This window comes from Desmodus rotundus, chromosome 6, assembly GCF_022682495.2.
Source record: "Desmodus rotundus isolate HL8 chromosome 6, HLdesRot8A.1, whole genome shotgun sequence".
NCBI lineage: Eukaryota > Metazoa > Chordata > Mammalia > Chiroptera > Phyllostomidae > Desmodus > Desmodus rotundus.
Window position 1 is genome coordinate 156,315,037 of NC_071392.1, and position 18,485 is coordinate 156,333,521.

At 48.4% G+C, this 18,485-nt stretch overlaps 1 protein-coding gene across 2 annotated transcripts in view; it reads left to right on the forward strand.

Moving 5' to 3' along the window:
• The first annotated feature begins 9,411 nt into the window (after nt 1-9,411).
• The window catches only part of CPLX2 (complexin 2), a 69,123-nt gene continuing 60,049 nt past the window's right edge, over nt 9,412-18,485 (forward strand). For both annotated transcript variants that reach the window (XM_071221818.1, XM_071221816.1), the window contains exon 1: nt 9,412-9,720. The gene's annotated coding sequence lies outside the window, so the exon portion shown is untranslated. The remainder of the gene's footprint in view (nt 9,721-18,485) is intronic.

The following is an 18,485-nucleotide window of genomic DNA, read 5'->3' on the forward strand; positions in this document are numbered from 1 at the left end:
GGAGCCAGAGAAAGGCTTGATTTTTATCGAGCTTTGGCTGTCTCCCAGCTCTGAGGGCTGCGGCAGTCCCTTTCCACCCCAGGCTTCGGTGTCCTTACCCACTAAAAAGGGACAGTGAGCCCACCTCACGGTGTTGTTGTAAGGATTGTGCAGGAGATGCTCTGCTACGACTCTTTTGATTGGAAATGCCAGATATTCATCAAATGCCAACTTAAGCAAAAAAAATCATTGGTTCAGAGTGTAACTGAAAAGTGTAAGAGTGGAGACCCAACTTCAGAAAGTAGATGCTCAAATACAATCATCAGAAGCCCCCCTCTCTCTTCCTGCGTCCTCCAGAATTGCTTTATTTTAGATACATCTCCCCTTGAAGAAGCCCTAGACTTATATTCCACCAATGGAGAGAGAGAGCACTTTTATCACAATAGTCTTGAGACTAGTCCTAATTGGCTTTTGTGACCTATGTAGACGATTATGGTTTCTCCAGTCCACTAAGTTTTGGAGTGGTTTATTATACAGCAAAATAACTGGAACCATGCAAATAGAGGCAAGGGCACTTCCAAAGAGAATACCTTTGATATAAAAGTATTAAGAGACACCCTTGGGAAAATGTTTTTGATCCATGATATTTGTACAGAAATAGGCCTCTTGATAAGTGCATTGCAAAAGCCAAATGAAAAAATAAAGAATTCTGTAATGAGCTGTCAAACTTTACTGAAAAAAATATATACCTTCTAAAAATCCAATACTTAAATCGATTCTTTTTGTCCTTAAAATCAGCACATGCTTTCAATTATGACTGATGTGTTGTTAAACTTAAGATAGCATTAATTTTATTTCATCTTTTAACTCTTGACAAAAATCAAATCAAGTCTATCAAGCTGGATTATGTCATTGGCTGATCCTCAGAAATCTCTGTAACCAGGGAGATGAGAGACACTGGCAGGTTTAAACTAAACTGCACGTCTTTTTGCTTTTAGCAGGTTCTCTTCCACCCATTACTTTCTGGGGGCCTCACATTTTCTCTAGAAGAAAAATACTGGTAACCCCGACGTCCAGGTGAGCAAACCGAGACTCAAGCCAAGAGCACGTAACTGGTCAGTGGCAGAGATGGGACTTCACCTCCTGAAGCCCACATTTTTTATCACAACACCCCTGACTTCTGAGATGAGCTGCTAGAAACCCGAATTCAAAGCTGCCCCAAATGGCAAACACGGTCTGAGCATAAGGTCTTGGTGCCCCCGCTTTGCACACAAATACGCCTGACAGCCTGTTTTATGGCATCCCTGCTTCCGGACACTCTGAATCCCGCCATCTGTGAGTCTTGGGGAGTGACATGCCCATCCCCCTCGGCCCCTGCCATGTTATTCTTGGCATTTCCCATTGGGCAGATACCTGGTTGTCTCCAAACCAGCTCCATTGGACTCTATTCCTGTCTCTCTTCCTCTATTGTTTATCAAATATTTACTGAAACCCAGTGTCCTCACCAGAGCAATTAAGCCCCCCACCTCTATTTTTCTGACCCTCCTCCCACAACCACTTCTCCTCGCTCATGCCACACCAGCCAGCAGGCCTCTCCTGAGGTATTCTGGGCACCATCCCATCTAAGGACCTTTGAAGCTCCTGTTCTCTACCCTCATGGCTCACTCCCTGGCTTTCTTCAAGTTTCTTCTTAAACTTCTCCTCATCAGTGAGGTCTTCTTGACCCCTCAGGACAAATATCCACATCCCCAGAACTTCCCAGCCTCATCTCTGGTGTAATTTTTTCCATGACAATTATCACAAAAAGTGTCTGTACACCTTTGCATGTTTACTGTGTGTCTCTCTGCCCATGAGAAGGTGATGAATTCTAAGTACCTAAACAGTTCTTGGCACATAGTAGGTGTTCAATGAATATTTGTTGAATTAATGAATGCTATCAATACACCAACCTGCCATAGTCTCTGGCTTCTAGAGTTTTCTACACTTGGATGACAGCAGCCTAAGTGTCCCCCATGTCAGAAGACCCAAATGAGACCCTTCTCAGAGCCCCTTTCTCTCTTGGGGTGCTCCACCCCCTCCCTCATGACAGGAGTGGGGTCAGGTGGTACCCAGAATGCCACTGACTCCAAAGAAACCCTCTTCTCTCTTTAACTTCAACCTTTTCTGTCCTCAAGGCTGGCCAAACTTGCTTGAGAGTCAATGAGGGTATCCTTCCTGAGTGGACTGGCACCCCACTTTGCCTGAGGATTCTTGGCACCTACATTTTATTTCCCGCCTCTGAAGCCTCGCTGACCCTGAGATAGAAAGACTCCATTGTAACAGCCTGTTACACATCTATCATATCACTGAATGTTCACAAGGACCCTGCAACACAGATGACTGTGCCTAATTTTGCAGATAGGGAAACTGAGGCTCAGGAAGTCCTTCCTGGCTTGCTAGTCCCTGAGAATGGATAAACGCTGACAAACTACTTGTCTCTCAGTGGCCCCAGAGGGCTGTGGGTATTGCTGTCCTCAGTTTCTGGATGCCTCCCCTAGACTGTGAGTTGGGGTCTGGGTATCTGCTATTTTCTGTGTAAGTCTGTGGCCCCCACCCACCCATGAGAACATCCTCAACCCACAGCCAGGCAGTTTCTGGGGGAGCTGCTGGCCCTGCTCAGCTGGGCCTCTTGTCTATCACTGTGATAAGCAGCTTGTTGGGGAGATAAATGGATGCAATGATTAGCCTCAAATGAGGTTTAAGGATTATCTGTGGATTTTCTCTATTCTTGTGGCAGACACAATGGAGGGGCTGTGGCTATGATTTTAGATCCCAGGAGAGGGGATCTTCGTGGCTTAAACTATACCAAAGCTTGAAAGTCAAATGCATTTGGGTTTGGATCCAAGCTCTGTGACTTTGTACAAGTCACTTGACCTCTCTGAGCCTGTTACCTTTCTCTGTATTAAGGAAGTGGAGACATGCTAAAACACATTCTTCATCGTCAGAAGAGGAGCACTCTCCAGAATTCTGGTTTGAAGGATTTTGCATACAATCGTAAAGCGCTACGTCAACTGCCTCTAAGCATCTTCCCTCCTACTGCAACTCCTGGCAACACCTTGGAGGAGTAAACTGAACTAGTATGTAAAACCACAACAGGAATCATAGCAGCCAGCATTTACTGAGCTCTCTTTATACGCAAGCATTTCACAGGCATACTAACATTTACTCCTCTCAACAGTCCCCCCAAAACAGATTCTGTTTTATTCTCATTTTGCATATGAGAATATCTGGTTTCATGTGGTTTATCCAATGTCACAAAGTCAGTGAAGGGTAAGGACAGGCCTAGAACCTAAGTCCCATCCTCCAAAGCCAACACCCGAACCCTCTGCTAAATGCCTCCATTGTACGTGCCGTGATTTCTGTGAAATGTTCTGACGCGAGCGTGAACTGGCTTCATCAGAGTAGCCTTTAGGCGGTCTGATGGAACTTCTGCGAACACTCCCGAGACCTGCTTCTCAGAGTCCTGTTTCTTTGCCTGTAAACTGGGGGTGACCTTGGCCCTGCACATGGTTGTTTTGAGGACCAAATGAGACATAATAAATGTTTCAGAAATATCGCTTTTCCTTCTTTTCACTCAAAAACTAATATAAATTGGTTTGCTGAAATAATGACATCTGGGGTTTAGGAACACCAATAAAAAATAGGAAAGCAAGTGTGAAATTGATAATGTTGGCAATTGTCTAGCCACCTACTGAATGTGTCACACGACGCTACAGCTTTTGCGATGCTGCACACTGCACTGCCACTAGAGCTAGACGACACAGAGGACAGCAGAGAAGGTGTCACTCTCACTGATCCCGCAAATGCCCACTGAGCCACTTTCCCCAGCACTGTGGGTTCAGAGACGAACACAGCTGACAATGTCCTTGCTCTCGTGGAGATTACATTCCGGAGAGAGAAACGGAAAGGAGCAAACATAGACATTTTGAGGAGCGGGAGTGTTGTCAAAAATGAAGCAAAGTGACATAGAAAGGGAACTGGGGACGAGAAGGGGCTATCTTAGAGAAGGTGAGCAGGTAGGCATTCCCGGAGAAGACGCTTGTGCAAAGTCCTGACCGTGGCGGAACAGTCGGCCGTGGGAAGATCTGAGGCCCGAGCATGGAATGAGAGGCGCACACTCAAAGAGGGAAAGGAACGCTGTGGCTGGTATGGAGAGAGTCACAGGGTAGGCGGTGAAGTAATAACATTGGAAGGACGGGAGGCCAGACCATGTGAAACCTTCGAGGCCATGAGAGGAAGTTTGGGTTTTATTCTGAGTTCAACAGAAAAGATGCCATCAGAATTTTAGGAGGCTAATAACTTTCATACTCTTAGAAGCCACACTGGGCCCAAATAAATAGGGACACTTGATTCATGACAAAAATAACATGCACAACAGTGCAGGGAAAATGGTCTTCCTCTCAGTAAGTGGTGCTGCTGTGTCGACAGAGTAGCCACACGGTCAAATACAGAATTCTCAATCCCTGTTTCCTACTATATACAAAAATCAATTCTATGCGGGTTATAAATACAAATATAAAAGGTAAAACAATACAAATTCTAAAAGATAACAAGGAAAATGTATTCATGACATTGGGTAGAAAAAATTTCTTAAACAAAACACAAAAAGCAAAGAAAACTATAAAGAAAAATTGATAAATTGAACTACTATAAAATAGCAACTTTTGTTTATCAAAAGATACCATCAACCGAGTAAAGAAACAAGCCACAAACTAAGAGAATATTTTATATATGTATTCATTCTATATATACATACTTATGTCTATGCCTACAGCCTCAAAAGATTCTTATCCAGAATACATAAATAATTCCTACAAATCATTAAGAAAATGACAGATGTCACAAAAGAAAAACTGACATAAACATGAACAAGCAATTCACAAAAGAAGCTTTCCCAATGCTCATTAAACACATGGAAAAGTACTTCATTATTCATCAGGTAAATTCAAATTAAAACCACTACATACTCCCTACATACATAGAATGGCTGAAAGTAAAAAATAGTGACAATACCAGGTGTTGGTGAGGATGCGGAGCAATGAGAACTCCATACACAGCTTACAGAAGTGTAAATTGGTACCCATACTTTTTAGAAGTATCTACTAAAGCTGAATATATGCACATCTTACCCATTTATTTCACTCCTAGAAACATAACCAACCATATCCCTTACATATATGTATCAAAAGATCTACACAAAACTTGGAAACAACCCAAGAATCCATCCTCAAATTGAGAAATAGTCATACTGTAATACTACAGCAATGGAAAGTAAAACATTGCCAACTCAGGCAACAACATGAATGAACCTCACAGAAATGACACTGAGCGAAAGAAGCGAAACACAAAAGAACACACAGTGTGTGGTTTCACAGACAGGCAACCGTGTTCCACGGTGTCAGAAGCCACCAGAGATTTGTGGATGCCTCTGACGAGCGAGGGGTAATAATAACTGGGGTGCCATGATGGACACTCAGCATCTTCCTTTTCACTCTCCGGGTGCTGGCTGCACAGCTGTGCTCACTTTGTGACAATTAAACTGTTCACGTAATTTGTGCTCTTTTCTGTATGGGATATACATTTTAAAAATCACTTCGGGGAGCAAGAGAACCAGAGAGATCAGCCAAGATGCTACTGGCGTAGCGCGGCAGGAGGCTGTGATGGTGTGGACGAGAGGAGATGTGGCGAAGAGAGGCAGAAGTAGACTAATCTCAGGTGTATTTTGGTGCAAGACCTTAGTTGACTTGCTGATGGACTGGATGCTGAGGTGAGGGAAAGAAGGATTCAACCGTGGCCCGTGGGTTTGTGAGCCAAGCATCTGGGCAGATGTGGAACCACTGGTCCAGATGAGGAAGACCAAAAAAGGAACCTGCACTACTCAGATGCCTTCACATGTTACCTCATTTATTTCCCCCAACAACCTTCCTTGTTCACTCTTGTTCTATCCCCACTTTTCAGAGAGGGAGCTCAGACTCTCAGCGGTGAAACTGTTTGCCCAGGCTTTCCTGGGTCTGGGAGGGAGAAGAGTGGAAAGGGTTTCCCTGAGAGGCAGTCAGGCAGTGTTGGAGCCCGCAGACTGAATCCAACAGCCCGGGTTTGAAGCCTGCCTCCATAAAGAACAACCTTGGGCAAGTCTCTCAACTTCTTTTTTCTTCATCTGTAAAGCGGGGATAAGAGCCATCCCCACCGCCACAGAGTTAATGGATGTCACAGGGTTTAAAGGGGCCCGATACTTGGTACCAGTCGGCCGTCTGTAAGTTAGCCATTACTAGGGTCCATGAGGACTTTCCCACAGGGGCGGAGAAACAGAAGGTAGATTTTAGTTCTTGAGCCAAGACTGAGCTTCATTAGCATAGTGATTGCCCTTTCAAACACTGAAACCAACCATGGCATATGCTGCTGCCACATGATAGAGACCATCAGGACCAAAATCCAGGAGCCAAAAGACATAAAGTGCACACAACAGAAGAAATGCCGGTTTGGTGAGGTGTTGCTTTTCTGTATGCTGGAAAGGTAAATTGTGGTAATTATTCAGCAACCATTTTGGACAGCTAAATTCCAGTCTCCCCCGCAGAGGGCTCCGAGGTAGGAGACCACAGGTTTTTACTTTCTGGAGTCAGTGGTTCAAAGAACTCTGATTAAATGATGCTTCTCATCACTTCTCTCTTTCTTGAGTTATTGCAGCAGCCTCTAAACCACACTTCTCCAATTCCTTCCTCTTCAACAAATCCTGCGTGCCGGGTTCTCGGCTGGAACCAGCCCACAGGCGTGGTGACCTCATGGAGCTTCAGGTCTACATCACTCCAGAGTGATATTTCTGCTAGTGGTAAGTGCTTTGCAAATTGTAAAGGACTGACCCCATGTTGTAACTGTGGGCTGACCAAGTTTTTAATGCACAGCTGTCGTTGCCTTTCAGCGGCTTTCCACCGCCTGCAGGATAAAGGCGTACAGCCAGGCCTAAACTGAATTCCAGCCTCATTCCCCACCCCCTGTCCCTTACCTCAGCCTTACACTCCCTCCACACCAAACCACTAACAGCCCCTTCTTTTCCAGACCCCACAGTGCTTGAATATTCTATTTTGTTTCCTCTGTCTGAAATACTCTCCAACTGTCTGCCTGGGAACTCCCACTTCATCCTTCAAGATCTAATTTCAACCTCCTGTAGCATTCATCCCTCCTTCCTCTCCATTCACAGCTCTCTCAACAGGAGTGTTTCTCAACAGAGGTTAAAATACAGTAGAATAATCTAAGAGTCATCTTCAAATCCTAGTCCCCTCCCTGCTTACCAGATCCTCAGATTCAGTGGTTCTGGGTGCATAATGGTTAAGATCTCAGGCTTTGAGTCAAACAAAGTCAGGTGACGTCCCAGCTCAGCTATTTACCAGCCTCACAACCTTGACCAAGTTACTTAAGATCCCTAAGGTTCTGTTAACTCTGTAAAATGAGGATGGAGATAGGCAGGAATGATTAGCGGAGACACAATGTGTAAAAACTTAGTACAGTATCTGACATCTGGGAAACAATGAACAAATTATAATTATTATTGAAATGATTTTGGTTTAGTCTGACCTTGGCAGCCTATTCATTTCTTGCTCACCCCACCCACCTCCAGGTTGAGAATCCCTGCTGAGAATTCCTCAAATTGTATTATGATCCATTGTTTCTGTGCCTGCATATCTCACTAAGGTGAAATCCTGGCAGGCAGGAGCCAGGTCTTCATTCTAGATCCCCCAGTCGATAGCACAGCACCAGGAAGGGCGTCATCTCTCCAAGCTGCGTGGTCTTGGTCAGGTCAGTTGGCCTCTCTTCGCCTCAGCCGCTTTCAGTGTCGGAGAGAATAAGACCTACCAGACAAGGCTGCCGTGCTATCAAATGAGAAGGTGCTTTGTAGGGTGTGAAGTCCACTGTTGCCAGGGCTCTGCCATCCGGGGTGGGAAGGGGCTGTGAGTCAGGCCTGGCGTCGCACAGCCTCGGGTCTGTGGCCCTGCACTTGTTCTTCCCTATCCCAAGGAATACCAGTGTGACTGAGCCTTTCTCTGAACACTCTTGGTTGACTTATACCTGACAGAAGATTCTGCAGTGACCGGCACAGGGACTCAAGCATTCCAGAGAGAAAGGGTTATGGGTGCGCTGGTGTGAGGTAAGTCTATCTCAGAACGCTAACCACGGAGGACGCTGCGGTGAGCAAGACAGGCACGGTCCTCGCCCTGGGAGTTCCAGCCTAGCTGAGGGAAACCCACTGGTGCACAACTAAACGTGTAAATAAAACAATTTCAAAGAAGAAGAATAATGAAGAAAAATGACATAGGTGATGTTATGGGCTCATTGGGGGAGCAAATATGAGAGTGGCCAGAGAAGGCCTCTTTAGGAAGTGACATTTGAGCTGAAATTCAAAGGACAAGAAGGATTCAGCCAGTAAAGATCAAGGTTATAAGGGTCCCAAATTAAGAAAACAGCAAAAAAAAATTTTTTAATTTTTAAAAAGCAGTTTGGTACAAAATGGAGTCACTGTAGGTAAAATTACTGCGTCAGGAGAGGGCTGGTGGAGACGAGGCAGAGGGGTTAGGCAAGCATGCCGTTGTGCGAGGTTTTGCAGGCTGTGATTAAAATACTTACAGAAATAAAATGAACAATCGCATGAAAGAGAAGAGGTTACTCTGACTCCTGCTTCTCACAAGTGCATTCACTCAGCAGATGTAATTCAACATCTACTGTCTGTCAGTCACCACGCTAGGGGGTGGAGACACAGAGAAGAGTAAACACGGAACAGCTTTTGTGAGGCTGGTAACAGAGGGTATCTAGGCACAGCAAATTATAATACAGTGTGATTAGAAGTCCAGTAGAGGAACGCAAAGTAGAGGAAGCTTGGAGGAAGGGATGGCTGTGCCTTAGGCATCAGGGAAATTTCCATTCAAAAGAGGACACTTTAACTTAAAGACAAAGAGTAGGCAGTAAGGTTGGAAGCCCATTCCAGCCAGAAGGAGCAGCAGGTGCTAAGGCACTGGGGTGAACCTCTTCAGAATGAGCGGTCAGGTCATCTGTCCTGGTAAGAACACAGTTGGAGAGGAGGTCCTGGGTCTCCTGGTGAAGGACCAAGGACTGCGTCTCACTATGGAGGCACCATATATACAGTGAGTTAGAAAGCTCTCTCTAGGGCATGGTAGATGAGGGACAGCACTAAGGTACATGCGAAGCAGTCAGACAAGTGAGTCAAGTTTGCAACAGAGCAGGTACAAGACCTGCATTTGGTTATTGGCCACAGAAATGGAGAGGGAGGGAGATATTTCCAAGGCAAGATGTGCTTTGTCCCCTAGGTAACAGGACCCTAAGTCCCCAAACCTCAGGGCACAACTGTCACTATGAGGAAGTCCCCCATGTCTCCCTCCTGGTTTCACAGACACCTCTGCTTGGCGCCCTCTCTCCTCCCTGTCGCCAGCCCCCGCCTCCTTTCTCAGGAAGCCTGGGTCTCCCCAGAGCGGGTCTGCCCTTGGGGGAAGCCTCTCGGCTCTGTGCCCTGCAGCTTGGCTGACATTCCGGCGGAAGGAAGAGGGGTACGGTGCCCCCCGCATGCACATGTGCTAGCCCAGGCAGGAGGGAGCGCCTCCGCGGAGGAGTCCAGAAAGAGGGAGGGAGAAGCGCGCCAGAATCTCGGTCGGTCCCAGGCACCCAGGTCGGCCTCGGAGGAGCTGCAGCCTCCAACAGGTTCGTACACCGCGCGCTCGCTCTCTGCTGCTGAGCCGCCACCTCCGTCACTGGGGCAGGCTCGCCAGAGAGGCCCTGGCCACGGCCCGTGTTACCGAGCTCCCCGAGGGCGGCTTCCTCGGGCCCTCCTTCCTTCTCCCGGTAGCTCTCACCGGGGCTCTTCCGGGGCGAGGCGCAGAGGGCGCCCCGGGCTCCTTCTCGCTTCAGCACCACCTCGGAGGCAGCTCCTGGGCCCCGCAGGGTCAGCCCTGCACGGTGGACAGCGGCTGCCCTGCGGCTCCGCTCCTCATTCAGTCCGGGCTCAGCACCACGGCTGCCGAGGACAGTCCCTCGCCCCCGCGGGCTCCGCGCTGAGCGTCAGCTGCGGACAGCCCTGGCCAGCCGCCCGCTTCCTGCCCAGCCACAAACAAAGCCGAGGGGCTGGGGCCTCCCGCGTTCCTTGGGGGTGGGTGTTTGCATTGCTTGGGGATTTCGGCTTCCCCAAGAGCGGTGTCGGGGCGAGCTGGGGAGGGGGCCTGTCGCAACCGCCGCTTTGGTCTGCAGTTCGCCGAGGCCTGGCCATGCAAAGGCGGGTCCCAGCGGGAAGTCGGAGAGGTTGGGAAGCACCCAGGGTCCGGAGCTCCAGCTGGGCGAGCCGGACCTAAGCTAAAAGAAAGGGGTGCACGGCCGTCTTCCCTCCAGACCCTCCACCTCCACTCTAGCTCAGGACCTTCCGAGAGCCTAACACAGGTGCCCCGGGCTGGCAGCTGCAATCGCGGACTCTGGCTGTCCTCAGAACATCCCTAGAAAGTGTGAGGCTGAGTTTCCGTGGGGGAGGGTGCTGAGAAACCACGGGGAAGCCGCACAAGCGGGGCAGCTACAGGCTCCCCCTCCCTCCTGCCCAGGGTTCCTCCCCTACCTCCGGGAGTGAAGCCACAAGGAAGGAAGGGGGTGTGGGGAGCGGGCAGCAGGCTGTGAATAGGGTTGGTTCTGGGAGATTGCAATTAGCAAGAAAAGAGGTGGAAGAAGTATGAGAAGCTGAGAGGTTCCCAAAAGGAAAAGCCAGTTCAGCCGCAGAAAAGCAAATGTGGGAGTGGAGACCTTTTCCCTGGGAGCCAAAGCTGGGGGACCCTCGGATCACGTGATAATTAATCCCTTACTGCTGGTCTCACTGGGAGACCCAGCCTATGGGGTAGAAGTGATTTGCCCAAGGTCATGCAGCAATTTAGTAGCAGAACTGGGCCTAAAGCCCAGGCTCCCAAAATCTTGAGCCTGTATGTAACATTCACAGAGACACCTTTTAAAATCCCAGATGCACGGAAAAGAGCGAAGTGGTTTCCATTCTGAGTCCAAATCTCAGCTGTCACTGGCACATGACCTTGGGCAAGTGACCTTCTGAGAAGACAGGGTAATGGTATCCATTTTGTAAGGACTTAATTTAAAAACCTGTATAATGAGATTAGGGTGGTGCCTGGCACATAGTGAGTGTTCAAAAATTGGTAGCTACCATTCCTGCTGTGACCCCCTTTGTAAACGTGCGCTGAGGACCTGTTGTATGTCTGGCACTGGCAGTGCACTAGGGAGACAGAGAAGTGTCCCGAGGAGGACACGGAGCGGCGGAGGAAGCGGAAAAGAAAACAGGCGCGCTATCGTGCAGGAAGTGCTTCCATCCGGTCCACCAGGCCTGGGCTCTCCCACGCAGGAGAGGTGAGCTGTGAGGAGCGAGGAGGAAGAGCACCTCGGACAGATGGAACTGTGTGGAAAGGCCGAAAGGTGTGAAATCACAGCCGCTGAGGTGATGTCACTGTGCCAGAGGGGCCTTGGGATGGGGACTATGAAATGAGAGTGGAGAGACAGGCTGGGGCCGGTCTCCAAAGGGCCTTTTGTGATGAAATATCTCAAACATATGTTTAAAATAGAAAGAATAGTACAAAAAAACCCCACATATCCATCACCCAGCTTCAACAATTGGCTAATTTTATTTCATCTCTACCCACATCCATTCTCATCTACAAACACACATAGGCTTATTTTGAAGCAAACTCAAGACATCATCTCATTCAGTGCAGAAGGATTTTTAACATCAGTAACAATGTCTGCCATTCAAATGCTGCCCCACTAACTCAAATCACGACTTTCCCTCCTTGATCTGTTCTGAGCATTCCTATTCTTGACAGGAAGTTTTGAGATAGGCCACACTATGGTGATGAACCATGTTCACTAGAGAAACTATTTCAGAAAAAAACAAGGGTACATCAACCCTCAACAGGTTTGACCAAACCTGAATTGTTTCTCTCTCCTACCTACACTGTGGCCAGAGACCAATGACTATTTACCAGGCTGATAAAAAAACAAATCAAGCCCCATAAAGAAAAAGTGAGAGCTTTCCCTTCACAGTAAGCTGAGCGATAAGCTCATAAAAACAGAAGGCCTAAAGTCATGGAAATCATTGATTTGGAAATCACCAAACCCAATAGCCACATTGTACAGATGAGGAGATAAGGGTCAGAAATGACAAGAGATTTACCTGGAGTCCCACAGTGCTAAGACCAGAGCCCAGACCGTTGAACTCATAATCTAGAGTTCTTTTCAGTTTGCCACTTTCCCTGGAAGATTAGACCTTAGAGTTTCTCAGCCCATAAACTTGGGATGCCATATAGCCTTCCCTGGAAGGAAGAGGAGGAAGGAGGGCAAGAAATGTCCTTCCTGGTTCTCCAGAGGACAACACGTATGGCAGCTGGACTTGGAGACACCTTAACACACTTTCCTTCCATGTCCTTTTGAAGAGGCCAATGGTGGCGGTACCTGTATTCTGGCCACTGAACAAATCTGGCTGGCCCGTTGGTTCTCGGGAGCAAAGGCTCTGCAGCCACACGCCCAGGCCTCATTTCTGTGGGTTTTTGCCCACAGAAAGGCTGCTTGCCTTCACCAGATGCATGTGAAGCCTGCCTTTTCCCATGTGCCCTGAATTTGGCTGCATGTGTCTCTCAGCTACAGACCCCTCCTTGGAGGTGTTTTGTTTTGTTTTGTTTTTATTGTTTATTCTATTACAGTTGTCCCAATTTCTTTTTTCCCTTTTGTCCCCCTCTACCCAGCCCATGCCTCTTGCCCACACTCCATTGTCTATGTCTGTGAGTCATTCGTACATGTTCTTTGACGTGGCCTATGCCCTGGCAGGACTCAGAGCTCTTGTACCTTTCTGGAGCACGAAGTATCTCCTGTTGCCGATGAAACGTGATGGCCGTGATGGGTGTGCGTGCTCCCACTGGGCTGTAGACACTTCGCAAGTCAGCATTTTCACTTTTCCAGGATGGTTCTGCTTGCAAAATGGGAAGGCAGGAGCTCACGAGTTTCCTTAAGGTGGACAAATTCAAACACATGTAAAGAGTTCTAAGCATCCCTGGTGAAGGGAAGTCAGCAGAGAATGGTCAATAAAATTGACTTACTTCTGAGAATATGATTGTAGGCAAGAAATAAGAAGGTGATAAAGACAGTGGATTTCAGCTTGTGAAATTATCTCAGCTTTTAGCAGAAGATGAGACCAATTTATATCTATATTTATATTATATATTATATCATATTAATTATATTATATTATAATCTGCACCAAGCAGCATAGTAATAGGTCCGCTCCCAAAGGGACCTTGGTGAACATGTCTTCCCCCAGCACTAACTTACTGAGCGGCTACTGGGGGTCAGGCGCTGTTCCAGGTGCTGAACAAGATACCCCAGATCCCAGCTCCTGTGGGGCTGACAGACTTGCAGTAGACACAAGACATTAATAACCATTTTAAAAGTAAACATGAAAACATTTAGGCATCCAGGCAGATAAGGAAGGTCTGTCTGAAATGGAGGCTTGAATGACAAAAAGTCGGTCATGTGGGGAGGTGGGGCAGAACATTCCAGGCAGAGGAAATAGCGCTGGCAGAGGCCCCAGGTGAGCCTGGACTGTTTGGGGACAGGCATGAGGCCAATGTGGCTGGAGCAGAGTGAACAAGAGGGAGAGTGGCACAGATGAGGGTGGAGAGGAGGCAGGGACCAGACCCTGCAGCGCCTTCCAGGCCATGGCCAGGATTTTATTCTGAGTTCAATAGATTGCCACTGGATAGTTTTAAGCCAGGGAGTGACAAAAACTGGTTTTGGCTTTAAAAGATGCCTTTGGTTGCTTCGTGAAGAATGGACGACATAGGACGCTGGGCTGGGCACAGAGTGGCACAGAGGGGGAGACCTAGCCTGCCCCTTCCACCCCGGATGCTGAGCAACCAGTAGAGGAGTCAGTACACAAACAGGACAGCATTATGCCAGGGGGAGGGGTGTGTACAGCATTGTGGGAACACAGACAAGAGGAATTCCTTCAACCTGGGAGGCATCATGGAAGCCTTCATGGAATTGGGCATGGCTGTCGAATTGTACCTACAAAAAGGAGGAGCAGGCCCATGCCCAGAACAGACAGAGAGGCAACACAGCAGCAGTGGAGTGCATGGACCAGGAGCCAGGCTGCCTGCGTTCAAACCCCAGCCATGCCACTGAGCAGCTGTGGGGACGCAGGCGAGTTCTTCGCCTCTCTGGGTCTCACAGCTGTGTCAAAATGGAGCCTATGAGAATCACAACACTTATTCCAAGGGGTTCCTATGACAATGAAACAAGTTTAAGTTCTATGTATGGTACCAGGTGGGTACTTGACATATTGGGGGTACCACTTTGCAAAGTATGTGATTGTCTAACCACTATGTTATACACCTGAAACTAATACAAAATAATGTTGCATGTAAAAAAAAATAAACAAATTAAAATTTGGAGAGCACTTAGTGCCTAGCATTTATAAAGTGACATAGTAGTTAAACAAAAATGGAGCAAAATGGGGGTCAGGGGGCAGGGAGCATGTGCTGTAAAAGGTCGACTAGAGCTGGGCTCTGAGGGGCCTTGCAAACCAGGCCGACGATGCCCATCTTGCTCCACAAGCAACAAGAGGTCATCCAAGGCTTTCCAGCAGGGGGACTTGGGTAGAGAGGAAGCTAAAACCTGAAGGCCCAGAAAGGGAAAGGGACCTACCCACAGTCACATGGGCAGTTACGGTCAAGGCAGTGTCATCTGTCCCCCTCACTGATCCAATATTGCAGGGAGCAAGAGCAGTATGTATTCTGTTACCCACTGCATCCTCAGGGTTAGAAGAACACCTAGGATATTCTCATCAAATATTTGTGAAATGTGTTGCCAAATCGATGGCCAAAGAGGGCAGGAAAGGTGAGAAACCTTGAATCCTCAAGAAAGTCAGTGCATTTTGGACAGTGGTGAAACCTCTCTCAGGAAAACAAACCAAACTCCTAGAGATGTTGCCTTGGGGGGCTCAAGCCCTTATGAACCCCAGCTTCTGTGATAAATGACCCTGCCACCCACACTCTCCAATACTCCCACAAGTGGCAAAAACATTGCAGCATGGGGTTCAGAAGGTAATCTCGGTAAAGTGCCTGGAAGATGAAAAATGCGCCCCAGACACTCAGTGTGGTGATGGCCGACGTGGAGAAAATCTATCTCCACATTTGCAAGAGGCAGGCCTTTGTGTTGCACAAAAACCAGCCATTAGAATTCCTGTCTTTGACTCCTCAGGAAGCTGTGACAGCTAAGCGGGCAAGTAGGGTCTCGCAGTTCAACTAGCAGATGGCAAGAGACTCAGAGGAAGTCAGATCCAGCTTTTAGGTTGCTGAATGCCTACTCAGAGCAGGGCATGGGGCCAGGAGCTCCTCCACACTGGAGCAAACACCAGCCCCGGCGCTTCCTGGCTGGGTGACCTGGGGCAAGTCCCACCATTTCTCTGAAATTCAAGTTCATCATCTATATGCTGGGGGTAATACTGCCGGCCCCACTGGGTCATTTGCTTTTGATTCTGACAGTGGGGGGTTAGGGTTGTCATCCCATTTCACAAATGTGGAAACTGAAGCCCCAGGTTTGGCTCATTAACTCCTTAACACTCACGGAGCACCTCTGATGGGACAGTGACTATTTTAGGAGCTGGAGAGAAATGAAGAATAAGATGCAGTCTGTGCTCTCACCGAACTCATGTTCTAGTGGGGAGGCAGAAAACAATGAGTAAACAAATAATTTCACTGAGTTATGTAAGTGCTAGGGGAAAAATAAAGGAGGGGGTGTGCCACAGAGATTGGCAGCTGTTGGCATAAGGCAGGAAGGGGAGACCTGAAGAAAGAGGCATTGAAGCTCACATCCGGATGGGAAGAAGGAGCTAAATGGGACAAGTGTCCAAGAAAAAAGCACAAAGGTCCTGGGGTAGGAGGAAGCCTAACAGATTGCAGGGCAGAAACTAAGCGAGTAAAGAAGAGGGTGGTAGAGACGAGGGCAGAGAGGTTGATGGGGCCAGAACAGGAAGGGCCTTGAAGACTGGGTGAAGCAGAGGCTAGCATAATGTAACTTGTGACTGAGTCATTCCCCTGGTAACGCCACTGGTAAGGGGCCCGAGGGGCAAAGCCCAGCTCAACGTGATTCCCTGGACCCCCCCCCCCCATTCAGGCCCACAGGTCCTGCTGCCATCTCTAGAGCAGGTCAGCCAAAGGGCAAACAAAGTGGTGGGCTCCCCTGCTGGGGAGTAAAGCCGTTGGCTGGCTGGATGCCAGGTGGGCACCGCAGTGCAGGCAGCATCCTGGTGCCATGAGGCAGGAGGGGAAGGAGCAGACATAGGGCCGGCTGCAGCTGGGGTAAAGTAGGGAAGAGAGGCACCTGCCTCAGGTGCAAAACGTAAGGGGTGCTAAAAATTCATCAAGGCAATTAAAACAAAATTAATGCAAAAATTTCATGACGAATAAAATATCAAATTTTTCAAATAAAGCCAGGATTCCAAAAGAGCCAGGTTGAGGGTGAGGGAAATGGGACAAGTCACAGAGGCACAGGATCTAATTCTGACCCTGAGACGGCACTTCCTGAGGGCCAGCATTGAAGCTGGTCTGCTCAGACAAACTGAAAGTAGGAGAGGGTTTCTAGTTGGGACCTCAGAGACCACTGCCTGCCTCTGCCATGGAGGCAGAGGTGAAACCTGAGCAGGGACCATGCAGCCAGGACAATGCTTGGCCTGCAGCCCCAGGCACTGTTGATGACAAGCGGCCTAGGTTCCAGCCCATCCCTTGTATGCTGTGGTCCCTAAGTAAGGTGCATTGCCTCTCCAGCCTCAGTTTCCCCAATTATGACCCTGGGGCTAATAAGACAAAGTCTCCAGGATTCAATAAGATGCTATTTGAAGTCCTCTAGCACCTAGCTACTCAAAGTGTGGTCCATGGAACAGCAACATCATCATCTCCTGGGAGCTTATTAGAAATGCAGAGCCTCAGCTGCACCCCAGGCCCTTGAATCAGAATCCGCATTGTAACAAGACCCCCAGAGACTAGCATGCGTGCAAGTCTGAGAAGCGGACCAACTCTTGGCACATAGAGAATGCTCAATAAATGATTTTGCCTCTGCCTACCCAACTCTGATTAGAACCTGAGTTTAGGCAAGAGGAAAAACCCAAGATGGAAAGAGAGCCTGAGGTGGCCACCTCACTGAATTTAAAAGGTCAAGTTCTGAAGCTAGGGAGCCTGGCTGAGCTCTTTCAATACATAACCACATAGGTCCTCTACTTGTTCATCTGGAAGACAGGGATAATAAAAACAAGTACCTTATATGGTTGTTGTGAAGATAAAATGAGGCAACATGAGTAAAACCCACAGCGCAATGCTTGGCACATAGAGAGCATTCAATAAATACATGCTGTCGTTGCTGGTGGGGGTGAGGGTGGAAGGGCAGGTTCAATAAATCATTCCTGAGTCCAGCCCATGTGATGAAATAGGTAACATTTGTACAGCTCTTTGTCACTTATAAAGCACTTTCATTTATACTATTTCGATTGACTTCCATAATTCTTTGGGTGAGATAGCACGAGATATATTCATTTTCCAGAGGAAAAATTCTAGGCTCAGAGAGGTGAAGTGACTTGTCCGAATAAGCCAGGATTTAAATCCCTGAAGTCTGACACTGAAATTTGTGCCAGCAACAGAGCACTCAACCAATAACCATGGGAAAGATCAAAAAAGGGAAAAGACAGTATTTGACTCTAGAGATGGTGTTATCCAGCACCCTTATTTTACGGAAGGGAAAACTGATGCCCAGGGAGGGGAAGAGACTTGTCCAAGGTCACTCAGATTATCACCCTGGGGTCAGAATCTAGCTTGCAAGGCTCCCAGTCCAGAGTCCTGTCCAGTGTCCAGACCCACCTCCCTAATCTGATTGGCCAGCTTTCCCCTGATGAACCCAGGGGCACAGGCTGCCAGGGCTGGTTCCCTGGGCAGGTCTGGTGGACAGAAGGCATCCAGCTCCACCTTCCATTGCAGACCAATCAGAACATGAGTGTGCAGAAGCTGGCGTTGCCAAGGTGAGGGCTGCGAGGTTCCTAGGACACAGCTGGGGAGCAGTCAGGTGGCAGAAGAGGCCTTGGCTAGAGCTGGGACTGGGGCAGAGACCAGGCTTGTGATCTTGGAGCTGGGGGAGACCTCCAACTCCACAGGGCTGGTGCTTGCAGAGCCGGCCTCTCCACGCTCCACACACCATCTGAGCCTGGAAGCTGATTTCCCCCTCTGCCCCCTCTGCCACCTGCTCCTCCATCCCCTCTACCCCCACCCCCAGAAGGAGCTCTCCAGAGCTCAAAGCAAGAGTCCTGTTAAAAGCCTATGCCCTGTGAAAGCCCCTGGTCACTGACCCTAACAACCTCCCAGCCTCATCTTTCTCCCCAAGGCCAAATCAAATAC